The following is a 13488-nucleotide window of genomic DNA, read 5'->3' on the forward strand; positions in this document are numbered from 1 at the left end:
ATGGGCAAAAGACATGAAGAGAAATCTCACAGAGGAAGACATAGACATGGCCAACATGCACATGAGAAAATGCTCCGCATCACTTGCCATCAGGGAAATACAAATCAAAACCACAATGAGATACCACCTCACACCGGTGAGAATGGGGAAAATTAACAAGGCAGGAAACCACAAATGTTGGAGAGGATGTGGAGAAAGGGGAACCCTCTTGCACTGTTGGTGGGAATGTGAACTGGTGCAGCCACTCTGGAAAACTGTGTGGAGGTTCCTCAAAGAGTTAAAAATAGACCTGCCCTACGACCCAGCAATTGCACTGCTGGGGATTTACCCCAAAGATACAGATGCAATGAAATGCTGGGACACCTGCACCCTGATGTTTATAGCAGCAATGTCCGCAATAGCCAAACTGTGGAAGGAGCCTCGGTGTCCACCGAAAGATGAATGGATAAAGAAGATGTGATTTATGTATACAATGGAATATTCCTCAGCCATTAGAAACGACAAATACCCACCATTTGCTTCAACGTGGATGGAACTGGAGGGTATTATGCTGAGTGAAGTAAGTCAATCGGAGAAGGACAAACATTGTATGTTCTCATTCATTTGGGGAATATAAATAATAGTGAAAGGGAATATAAGGGAAGGGAGAAAAAATGTGTGGGAAATATCAGAAAGGGAGACAGAACGTAAAGACTGCTAACTCTGGGAAATGAACTAGGAGTGGTGGAAGGGGAAGGAGGTGGGCGGGGGATGGGGGTGAATGGGTGACGGGCACTGAGAGGGGCACTTGACGGGATGAGCACTGGGTGTTATTCTGTATGTTGGTAAATTGAACACCAATAAAAAATAAATTTATTTAAAAAAAACAAAAGTAGACACTCAACCACCGAGCCACCTTGGCATCCCGGTTGATACACAATATTATATTAGTTTCAGGTGTATGACATAGTGATTTGACAACTATATACATAACTCCGTGCTCACCACAATAAGTGTGGTGACCATCTGTCACCATATGAAGGTTATTACAGTATTATTCCCTATGTTGTACTTTTCATCCCTGTGACTTATTAATTTTGTAACTGGAAATTTGTACCTCTTAATCCTCTTCACTATTTTGCTCACCCCCTCCTCACCTACCTTCCCTTTGGCAACCATCAGTTTGCTCTCTGGATTATGAGTCTATTTCTGTTTGCTTGGTTTTTTTTTGTTTGTTTTTTAGATTTCATAGGTGATTTTCAAGTTACCATTTCATTATCATGCATTGAATTCTTCTCTGCTTACATCTGTTACTCTGAGTTCAAGTCACTGTGTGGCCCAATGGAGAAAGAACTGGACTGGGAGTCAGGGGAACCCATTTTGCCTTATTTAGGTCACTTCATTTCTCTAAAACTGAGTTTCCTGTCTTCCAAATGAGGGTCTTAGGCTGGGTATTTTTTAACGTTCCTTCCAGTCTAATATTCCATGATTTCATGACTCTGAGGAGAAAAGTTTAGCTTAAAGGAGCCAGAACTGGGAAAGGATTGAGCTAGGGGGCAGTGTGCCACTAAAAGTCTGTGCCACTTAGAAATCAGACTCACAGGACATGATTGTAATCCAGCAGCAGCATCCAATCCACACTAATTGGTCTTTAACACCACTAGGTCATGTTAACTTAGGTGGTAGGCAGTACAGTAGTTCTTTCTCCTTAAGCTTCCATTATTGCTGCCCTTTTTCAAAAAATATGATCGGTACTATGTAAATAAATAAAAAATATTATTTTAAGTGAGGAATAAAGATGAAAAAGGGAATTTCTTGAGTGAAGGTCTCAGGAAAACAGGCAGGAATCAACTTGGTGCAAGCTGGATCTCACAGGTCAATATCAACAGGCCTCAAACTCTCTCAGCGTCCCACAGAGAGGAATGCTTACACCTGGCATGCTGAGACACATTGAGCTTATAGTTCAAGAAAGGTACTCATGGGTCCCTCCCATGTCACCTCTCTATAGGTCAAGTATGAGAGCAGCCATTCAGAGGTTGGGAGATCGTAGAGAGTATGAGCTTGGGCATCAGCTTTTCAGGGGGTTGCATGTCCTCACTGATACCACTGGGAGACTTAGTGGTTTACTGAGACCCCAAGCAGCTCCATCAGATGGAGGGAGGGGGAGCCATCAAGCCCATCTTCCTCATTGCCAGCCAACTCGAAGAGAGCTGTGTGTGTGCTGGGAGTGGTCAGGTGGTTAGTCTCCTTTCCACACATCTCCTGCAGGAAGCTTTCCTTGATGACAATAGTTCATGTTGCTTTCTCCTTTCCAAAATATCTTTCATACCAATTGCCTATAATGTGTAACTCATAATTTATTGTATTGGTGTAGAACATTAACATATCTGATTTAATATATTAAGGGGGGGTCGAAGGTACAAACTTCCAGTTATAAAATAAGGAAGTCATGGAGATGTAATATACAGCATGATGATTATGTTAATAATATTGTATTGCATATATGAAAGTTGCTGAGAGAGTAAATCTGCAAAATTCTCATCACAAGAAAAAAATGTATAACCATATATGATGATAGATGTTAACTAGGCTTATTGTACTGATTATTTTGCATTATATAAAAAATATCAAATCATTGTGTTGTACACCTGGAACTAATATAATGTTATTTGTCAATTATACCTCAATCAAAATTTTTGATTTAATATTGTCTTCTTTCACATGCAGTCTCATTCAATCAAGTCTTATCTTTCAAAATATACCTAGAGCATCCTACCTGTAGAGATTGTGTGTGTGTTGTCAGGGGTGGGGGGTGTTTTCTTTGTCTCCATAGTTGCTACAGAATAGACTGCTTAAAAACACTTCAGTTAATTCTTATCAATTAATAGAATACTAAGCATTGTCTAACAATTATTTCACGTAGTTATGGATGTCTGGTAGAACAGATGGAGAGACTGCCAAGGAAATATTCTAGATTTTGGTAATTTGGGACCTACCTTTCATAGGAAATAAAATAATTATCTCCTTGCTTTTGCTGTCTTCTGACCACTATTGTCAAAGGTGTATCTCCTGCTTCCTTTTCCAAGGATTAGCCAAAAAAACCCCAAAACTAGCTTCACTCTTGATTAAGCCTGGAACATGAAGTTTCATGTTGGAGCTGTGAATTTATTTTACTGACAGCTGATGCAGCACCTATCCAGGGACCTGCCTTTACCCACTCAAGACCCTGCCCTACATCCTCATCCAGAGTTCACCTTACCAGAACCCTGGCAATTGCTATCCTCTTTTGTTTATCTAGGAATGGATTGGTCCTTGGATCACCATTGACCTCTTTGTTCATGTGTTTCTTGTGTTTCTCACAGTGAGTTCCATGGAGCATAATTTTTTCAAAATTAAAAAAAAATTCTGGTCAGATAAGCTTTGTTAATCTTTTACCTATTCTAGGAGAGTCATCAAGTACAGTCTCATCTTAAGAGCACTAAGAAATTTCAGCATAAATTGACTTAGTTTTGCTTAATTCAGAGCTTCCCAAATATTTTTTTTTTTTGCATATGGAAACATCTTTAGAAAGACACTTTAAAAAATTAGAGCTCTAACCAAAGGTTACTTTCACCTAAACATCTGTGCTCTGAAGAAGAGTTTAGGGAAAAAATCAAGGAATAATTTTGGAAGATTCTTATTTGTCATAATTTTAATGGAACTCGAAGGGCAGAGGAGGCAAGAGTGAGAAAAGAACTGCCAACTGAATTTGAAGACAGTCTGAAAACAGAAGTGCTTTCAAATGCCAAGGCACAGTCATTCTTCTAAGGAAGAATATCAGGTTTTGTCAAGTTTTCTTAAATCGACATTTCATCAATCAGACAAGAAGAATTTGCAAAGTGAGCACAAGTTCAACATGGTTCTAGCTACCCTGTGTATCTCCATTTTTATCTCCACTCTTCTGTGCCCTGCTGTCTCAAGAAACTGACCTGTATAGACCATATGGTCTTTCTTGTGCTCTATTTCCAGCTGGGTTTGTCCACCGGGAAGCATCAGCAGCATATTGGAATGATGACTTCAGCTAACTGAAGCTAGCTCTCCTACTGTAGGCTTGCTGAGGTTGACCATATCCCCGTACAGGTCACAGCCTTCTCCACGTAGTGCTCTCTGAGTCCAGGCTCTGGTAAGCACATCTTCTGCTCACCCTCTCAGGACTAGGGGTGGTAAAAGCACTTCACTGTAACCTGTTTCTCATAAGGCCATATATGAGATCCCTACATCTTGATGAAACACTATCCCTACCCTCAAGGAGCTTACAACCTCATGCTGTAAAGTTACCATTGGAGAAATATATATTGGCACGCACGACATCCGTTGTATTAGAAGAGAGATGCTATAGAGCAGTGAGGTATTTTTTAAAAAGATTTTATTTATTTATTCATGAGAGACACAGGCAGAGGGAGAAGCAGGCTCCCTGCGGGAGCTCTCTCCCAGGACCCCGGGATCATGATCTGAGCCAAAGGCAGATGCTCAACCACAGAGCAATGTAGGTGTCCCTAGAGCAGTGAGTTTTGTTCCTCCTTTTTTTTCTTTAACAGCTTTATTGAGGTATTATTGGTATGCCAATAGAGTGCACATATTTAAAATGTATAATTTGATAGGTTCTGACGTATGTATATACCCATGACACCATCAACATCTAGCCACATCAAGATAACAAACATATCTATCACCCCCAACAATTTTTCCACATCACTTTGTAATCTCTCCTTCCTGTCAAACTCTCGGCTCACAAAAACCTATCCTCATGCTACCACTAATCTGTATTTTGTTAATATAGATTAGTTTTTCATTTTCTAGAATTTTATATAAGTAGAATCATAAATGAGTGTGTACTCATTCTTTATCTGGCTTTTTTCATTTGGCAGGATTATTTTGAAATTCATTCACGTTGTAGGGTGTATCAATATTTCATTTTTCTTTATTTCTGAGTAATATTCCATTGTATGGCTATACAACTGTTTACTTATCCATTTACCTGTTGAGAGACATTAGAGCTGTTTCTAGTTCTTGACTTTTATAAATAAAGCTGCTGTAAACATTTATGTACTAGTCTTTGTGGGGATATATGCTTTCATTCTGCTTTGGTAAATACCTAAAGGTTAACAGCTGCATCACATGGTAGGTGTATGTTGAACTTTTCAAGATACTGCCACACTCTTCCAAAGTGGTTTTGTGTTTCCACTACAGTGTATAAGAATTCCAGTTGCTCCACATCCTCACTGAACACATGATGTGGTGAGTCTTTTTAATGTTATTCATTTCAATAGATGTATAGCGGTATCTCATTGTGGTTTTAATTTGTATTTCCCTAATCGTTAATAATGTTGAGCATCTTTTTACATGCTTATTTGCTATCTGTATATCTTCCTGAAGTGTGTGTTCAAATATTTTGCCTAATTTTTTATTGGGTCTTTTAAAAAAATTACTGAGTGTTGAGAGTTCTTTTTTAAAGTTTCTTTTGAAATTTATTTTATTTTATTTTTTAAATTTGAACTCCAGGGGCATCTGGGTGGCTCAGTGGTTGTCTGCCTTTGGCTCAGGTCGTGATCCCGGCAGGGTCTTGGGAATGAGTCCCGCATCTGGCTGCTTGTAAGGAGCCTGCTTCTCCCTCTGTCTATGTCTCTGCCTCTCTCTCTATGTCTCTCATGAATAAATAAATAATTTTTTTAAAAAAAATGAATTCCAGTATAGTTAACATACAGTGTTATATTAAAGTGTACAGTATCGTGATTCAACAGTTCCATATACTTCCCAGTGCTCATGAAGATAAATGTACTTAACTCCCTTCACCTATTTCACCCATTCCCCCACCCACCTTTCCTCTGGTAGCCATTTGTTTGTTTGCTATACTTGAGTCCATTTTTTGATTTGTCTCTTTTTTCCCCTTTGTTTATTTGGTTTGTTTCTTAAATTCCACATATTAGTGAAATCATTTCGCATATTTCTTTCTGGTTTATTTTGCTTAGCATAATACTCTCTAGATCTACCCATGTTGTTGCAAATGGCAAGATTTCATTCTTTTTTTGTGGTGAAATAATATTCCATTGTCTCTATATACTGTATCTTCTTTATCCATTCATCTGTTGATGGACACCTGGGCCGCTTCTATAATTTGGCTATTGTAAATAATGCTGCAATAAACTTAGGGGTGCATATATCTTTTTGAATTTAAATTAGTGTTTTCATATTCTTTGGCTAAATACCCAGTAGTGTGATTACTGGCTCATATGGTAGATCTATTTTTAATTTTTTGAGGAACTTCCATACGGTCTTCCACAATGACTACTTCAACAAATGGTGTCGGGAAAACTGGACAGCTACAATGCAAAAGAATGAAACTGGGCCACTTTCTTACACCATGCACAAAAATAAACTCAAAATGGATCAAGGACCTAAATGTAAGACCTGAAACCATGAAAATCCTAGAAGAGAGCACAGGCAGTAATTTCTCTGACATCAGCCATAACAATGCCTTTCTTGTTATGTCTCCTGAGGCAAGGGAAACAAAAGCAAAAATAAACTATTGGGATTGCATCAAAGTAAAAAGCTTCTGCACAGCGAAGGAAACAATCACCAAAACTAAAAGGCAACCTACAGAATGGGAGAAGATATTTGTAAATGACATATTTGATAAAAGGTTAGTATCCAAAATATATAAGGAGCATTGATAGTTCTTTGCACATTCTGTATTCAAATTCTTGTGTGTGTATATATACATATATAGAATACATGTGACATCACATATATGATTTTTTTCTCAGTATGCATCTTGTCTTTTCATCCTCTTCAACAGTATCTTAATAAGAGTAGAAATTTTAACCTTGATAATGTTCCATATATCAATATTTGATTTTTTATTGATCATTCATTTAGTGTCACATCTAAGATATCTTTGCCCAATTCAAGGTCATGAAGGCTGTTTCCTAAATTTGTTTTCTAAAAAGTTTATATTTTTAATAAAAGTTTTACCTTTAGGCCTATGACTTATTTTGAATTAATTTTTGTATATGATATGAGATATAGGTTGAAGGGGTTTTTTTGGATATGAATATCCAATATAGATATCCAATTATTACAACATTATTTGTTGAAAAGATGATCATTTCTCCACTGAATTGCTTTAGCACTTAGAAAAAAATTGACCATATATGTGTTGATCTATTTTTAATCTCTCTATTCTGTTTCTATTTGCATGTCTTTACACAAATGCCATTCTGTACTGATAACTCTAGCTTTATAATAAGTCTTGAAGTAAAATAGTGTAAATCTTCCATGCTTTTTGTTCTCTTTTAAACTTTTTTTGGCTATTTGAAATTCTTTGCATATACATATGAATTTTTAAATCAAATTGTCAATTTTTACACAAAGTCTCCAGAAATTTGCAATGAGATTGTATTAAATCTATAGCCTAACTAGGGGAGAATTGATTTCTTAACAATATTTAGTTTCCCAATCCATAAACACAGTAGATTGTTCCATTTATTTAGGTCTTCTTCAATTTCTCTTAGAGATACTTTGTAGTCTTTTATATGTAGGCCTTTCACATCTTTTGTTATATTTTTCCCTAAGTATTTAATATTTTTGAGGCTATTGTAAAGTGGTATTGTTTTTTGTTTCAATTTTTGATTATTCCTAGTACTGCATATCAAAAATGCTTTCATTTTTGTATGCTGACCTTTTATTCTACAACTTTGCTAAATTCACCTATTAGTTCTAATAGATTTATTTTGTAGATCCCATCAGATTTTCTACATATATGATCATGTTTCAGATAAAAATAGTTTTACCTCTTCCTTTCCAATCTGGATGATTTTATTTCTTTACCTTGCCTTATTGCTGTGTCTAGAACTTCTATTACTAGTGGAATAGATGTAGTATAAATGGACATCCCTGTCTTATTCCTAATCATAAAAAACATTCCATTTTTTACTATTTAGTATGATTTGGGCCATAGGGTTTTTGTAGATGCCCTTTGTCAGGTTGAAGAATTTTCCTTCTATTCCTAAATTGCTGTTTGTTTTTTTTTTTACTATTTTAAATTTAAGAATGTGTGTTAGATTTTGTCAAACCTTTTTCTAGGACAATTCAGGTGATCACATATTTTTTTCTTTTTAGTTTGGTTATATGATGAACAGAGTTCATTGCTTTTTTAAATGTTAGGCCAACTTTGCTTCACTTTGACAAGTCTCATTTGGTCATTATATATAGTACATTTTGTGGGATTTTATTTTTTAAAATTTGTTTTGAATTTATTTTTGCACCTGTGTGCATGAAGAATATTGTTTTGTGGTTTTCTCTTTTTTTTGTAATGTCTGGTTTTGTTATCAGGACAATTGTGGCCTCACAGGATGAACTAAGACATAGTTCACTGTTTTCAATTTTAGGAAAGTGTTTATGCGAGATTAGAATTATTTCCTCATTAAATATTTGGTAAAATCCACCAGTGAAGCTAACTGGGCCCAAACTTTCTTGTGTGAGAAGGTTTTTAACTACAAATTCAATTCCTTTAAGAGATACAAGGAAATCCACATTATCTATTTCTTCTTTAATGAACTTTCAAGCAATTCTTGAGTTGTATCTAGATTGTTGAATATCATGGAATAAAATTGTTTATAAGTTCCCTTATTATCCTTTTAATATTTATAGAATTTTCTATTGATGTCTGCTATTTCATTCTAGTAATTGTAATATTGGTAATTGTGTCTTCTCTCTTTTTTTCCTGATGAGTATGACTAGAGTTTAGTCAATTTTATTGATCTATTCAAATAATTAACTTTTGGTTTCATTGACTTTTTTCCTATCATTTTCTGTTTTTTTTTTTTTTTCTGTTTCATTGATTTCCTCTCTGGTATCTATTATTTACTTTCTCCAGTTTAATTTTGGTTTAATTTTCTCTTTTTTCTAGTGGTTTAAGGTGGAAGAGAGGTCATTGATTTCAGACCTTTCTTCTTTTCTAATGCTGGTATTTAGTGCTATAAACTTCTCCCCTAATTACTGCTGAATTGACATCTCACAAATTTTGATATGCTGTGCTTTTATTTTTATTCAGTACAAAATACTTTCTACTTTCTCTTTTCATTTCTTCTTTGACCCATGGGTTATCCAGATGTGTGTTATTCAGTTTCCAAAATTTTAGGGATTTTCCAGAGATCTTTTCATTATTGATTCTAAAGGAAATTCCACTGTGGTCAGAGGACATACTTTTTATGACTTAGATCCTTTAAAATTTATTGAAGCTTGTTTTATGGCCCAGAATATGGTCTATCTTGGTAAATATTCTGTGTGCACTTGAAAAGAATGTGTATTTTGCTATTGTTGGGTGGAGTGCTCTGTAAATGTCAATTAGGTCAAGATGGCTGAAAATGTTGTTTAAATCTATATCCTTGATGATTTTTCTAGCTACTTATTCTATCAGTGATTTGGAGAGGGGAAATTTAAATCTCTAACTATGGTTGTGAATTTACCTTTTCCTTTTTTGCCATTTCATTAGTCTTACTTCATGTATTTTGAAGCTTGTTATTAGGTGCATAAATTTTTTAAGATGGTAAAGTTCTCTTGATGAATTGATTTCTTAATCATGATGAAATGGCTTTCTTTATCCCTGGTCATATACTCTGTTTGGAAGTCTACTTTGTTTAGTATTAATATAGCCACTCTAGCTTTCTTTTGGTTACTGTTAGCATAGTATATCTTTTTCTCTCCTTTACCTTTAACTTACTCGCATCTTTATGGGAAGACTATAGTTAGATATTGTTTTTTTAATTCAGCCTGATAACCTCTGCCTTTCTATTGAGGAATTCATACCTTTACATGTCATTTAATTATTAATATGGTTAGATTTGAATCTACCATCTTGTTATTTGTTTTCTAATATCCCATCTGAGCTTTTTTCTTCTTTCTTTTTCTTTACCTTCTTTTTGATTAATTTTTTAAATTATTCCATTTTATTTCCACTGTCAAATTATTACCTATTTTAATAGTTTAGGATTTATTTAACTTTAACTTTTATAGTCTACTTTCAAATGATATTATACACTTCATACATATTATAAAAACCTTACAATAATGTATTTTCATTTCTTCCCTCCTGGTCTTTGTGATATTGTCTCCATGCATTTCCCTTATACATATATTATAAGCTCTACACTCTTTTATTATTTTTGTTTAAATAATCAATTGTCTTTTAAGGAAATTTAAATAGTATCATGTATTTTCCATGTTATCATTTCCTGTGTTCTTTATTCCACTGTGTATTATTATTTTATTTTTGCTTTACGGACTTTAACATTTCTTGTAGAGTAAGTCTCCTGGTAATGAATTCCTTCAGCATTTGTAAAATGTCTTTTTTTTTAAATATTTTTTTTCTTTATTTATTTATGATAGTCACACAGAGAGAGAGAGAGAGGCAGAGACACAGGCAGAGAGAGAAGCAGGCTCCATGCACCGGGAGCCCGACGTGGGATTCGATCCCAGGTCTCCAGGATCGCGCCCTGGGCCAAAGGCAGGCGCCAAACCGCTGCGCCACCCAGGGATCCCGTAAAATGTCTTTATTCCAAAAAGTTTTTCTTTTAAAGATTTTATTTATTTATTCATGAGATACTCAGAGAGAGACAGAGAGAAGCAGAGACACAGGAAGGGGGAGAAGCAGCCTCCATGCAGAGAGCCCAATGTGGGACTCAATCCAGGGACTCCAGGATCACGCCCTGGGCGGAAGGCAGGCACTCAACCTCTAAGCCACCCAGGTGTCCCCAAAAAGTTTTTCAAAGATATTTTTAATAGTTATAGAATTGTAGGCTAATAGCTTCATTTTTTCTTTCAGTACTTTAAAAATATTGCCCCATTGTCCTTGTTTGCATTGTTTACAAGAAATCTGTTGATCTGCTGTCATCTTTACCTTTGTTCCTTTGTATGTAATGTGTCTTTTTTCTCTTGTAGCTTTTCAAAATTTCTCTTTATTACTACTTTTGAGAAAGTCTTTTATAATGTGCCTTGGTATTGCTTTCTTCACACTGGTGGTGTTGGAATTCATTGAGATTCTTGGATCTGAGTTCATAATTTTTATCAAATTTCTAAAATTGTTGGCTATTAGTTCTTCAAACATTTTCCCACACTCTTCTCTCCTTATAAGATTCTAATTGCACATATATTAAGTTACTTTATGTTGTTCCTCATATCATTGATTCTGAGTTCATTTTCCCCCCTTCTTTGACTGTTTCACTTTGGATTACTTTCTATTGCTATGTCAAGTGAGATCTAATTTGATATTATTCTTATTCAGTCTATTTTTCATTTCAGGCATTGTAGTTGTCATATGTAGAAGCTTGTATCCTCCATGTTTCCATTTAACTTTTTTAAACATATGAAATATTGTTATAACTTTTGAAATGTCCTTGTCTCCTAATTCTAACATCTGTGCCAGTTCTGGATTGGTTTTAATTGATTGATTTCTCTCTTCATCATAGGTCTTATTTTCCAGCTTTGTAATACTTTCACAACTTCATTGAGATATAATTAACACATTATTCAATTCACCCATTTAAAGGGTACACCCCAACAATGTTTTTTAGACTAGCAATTTTTTAAAGATTTTATTTATTTATTCATGAGAGACAGAGAGAGAGAGATGCAGAGACAGAGGGAGAAGCAGGCTCCACGCAGGGAGCCAAAGTCAGATGCTCAACCACTGAGCCACCCAGGCGTCTCAGATATTTTTTATTTCTATAAATATATCTGATACTTTTTTCTAAGATTCAGTAAAATTAATTGAAAATAGTTTGATTTTTTTAATTCTTGCTTTGAAGACATTTTAGACAGGAGCAAAGTTGTATTCAGTTTTAGGCTAATTATTCCCCATCACTGACGCAAGACGCTTTTGTGTACTGTACCCAATGCCTTGTAAATCATGAGATTTTCCAGTCTGGCTGGTAGTAACAGGCAAAATTCCTAGCTCAGCATGAACATTAGGTATTATTCCCTGTAATCCTTTTAGATGATTGTTTGCCAGCTGTGGGCAGTTTCTTTAAGTGCCTTCACTGATCGATACCTAGCTGAATACTTGAATGGGTCCTTGTAGGCAAATCTCCAGATTTTTCTCTGTGTGCAGCACTCTTTTTTCTGGTACTTAGTTTGGTTAGCTATAGCTGCTTTGGTCTCCCTAAACTCTCAGCTCTGTCTCCTGAATTCAAGTAGTTTGCTAGGCTCTACTTAGGTTCCCTGACCCTGTGGCCTGAAATCTCTTAAGGCACTAAGTAGGGGCCATCATAAGACTCATCTAATTTGTTTCCCTTCTTTCAAGCCTTACTGTCTCACATTGCCTGATAACCATTGTCTTAAGAATTACTGATTCATATGTTTTGTCCACTCCATGGTTATTTGAAGTGAGAAATTAATCTAGCCCTTTTACTGAATGTTAACTGGAAGCAGAAGTGTAGAGAAGTGAGTTTTCTAAACAATTTTTTCCTGTAATTCCAAAGAATTTTTCATGTATCTTTTAAGAGAAACACATTGAGTTTGTGTCTATTCTAGAACCTTTAAACCTTGATCCACTGTAGCATTGTGTTGAAAAATAAATTTAAAAAAATCTAAAAGCACAATTGTCTATTAAATGGGTCTATCTACAATACATTTTTTGGATTACAAATGATCTCTTTTACTCTTAACAGAAACTGCCTTTCTCTTAACATTTTTTAATCCTACCACAGCCAGGGTCTTTGGGCCAGCTTCAATGGGGTTTGCTTTTATCATTATAAGGGAAGCATATAAAACCTGGTGGAATTAAGAAAAGGTTTGGTATCAAGTGCCTTCTTAATGTTACCTTCTGGATTTCTTGCTTGGATTATGGTACCCATTACTCAGAACCTCTGTCCAGTCTGGACCTATTCTAAATTCTGACCATTCTTTCTAATACATTTCTACCTAGCTTTATATTTACTAGGACTCTACCAAGAATATAAATGTTCTTCATTTTTAGTTTCCAATCTTTTTTCAGCTCCCCTGCATCTACCTCTTGACTCTTGTTTACATCTACTCACCTTAGAAACTAATGGAAAAGGATGAATTACAATGTTCAGTCTTGTAGCATGTTTGTGGCTCCTCAAAAAAGCCATAATTTGAACTTTGTTCAATCAATAATAGGAGTGGGAGGGGATGAGTAGTTATTGTAGCCTAACCAAGTGATAGCATCAGGTCTACATGTTTTATGTAAACATTGGATGTCATTTATTTTTCTTCTGCTTGTTAATATGGGGCTTTTCTACTTGTGAATGTATCCCTTGACTTAAAACTTCCACACTATTTCACCCCTTTGTATTCATGGATCTCTTATAGTGGAGTGAGGTCTTAAAATGCCTTCAAAATGGTATTTCCTATCCTTGTGCTTCACTGGTAACCCCTTGATGAATTATAAAATTCTGTTAATGGATCACAAACAATGGTTTTGCTGTTTTCCTTTAGGTCAAAATGCTTTCC

General features: G+C 35.3%; 1 long non-coding RNA gene across 1 annotated transcript; it reads left to right on the forward strand.

Moving 5' to 3' along the window:
• Nucleotides 1-3428: 3428 nt before the first annotated feature.
• LOC111094662 lies at nucleotides 3429-5257 on the forward strand. The gene is made up of 3 exons (XR_005385955.1): nucleotides 3429-3857; nucleotides 3988-4141; nucleotides 5209-5257. It is a non-coding gene; the product is annotated as an uncharacterized LOC111094662 (long non-coding RNA).
• Nucleotides 5258-13488: the final 8231 nt, after the last annotated feature.

Source organism: Canis lupus, chromosome X (assembly GCF_011100685.1).
Source record: "Canis lupus familiaris isolate Mischka breed German Shepherd chromosome X, alternate assembly UU_Cfam_GSD_1.0, whole genome shotgun sequence".
NCBI lineage: Eukaryota > Metazoa > Chordata > Mammalia > Carnivora > Canidae > Canis > Canis lupus.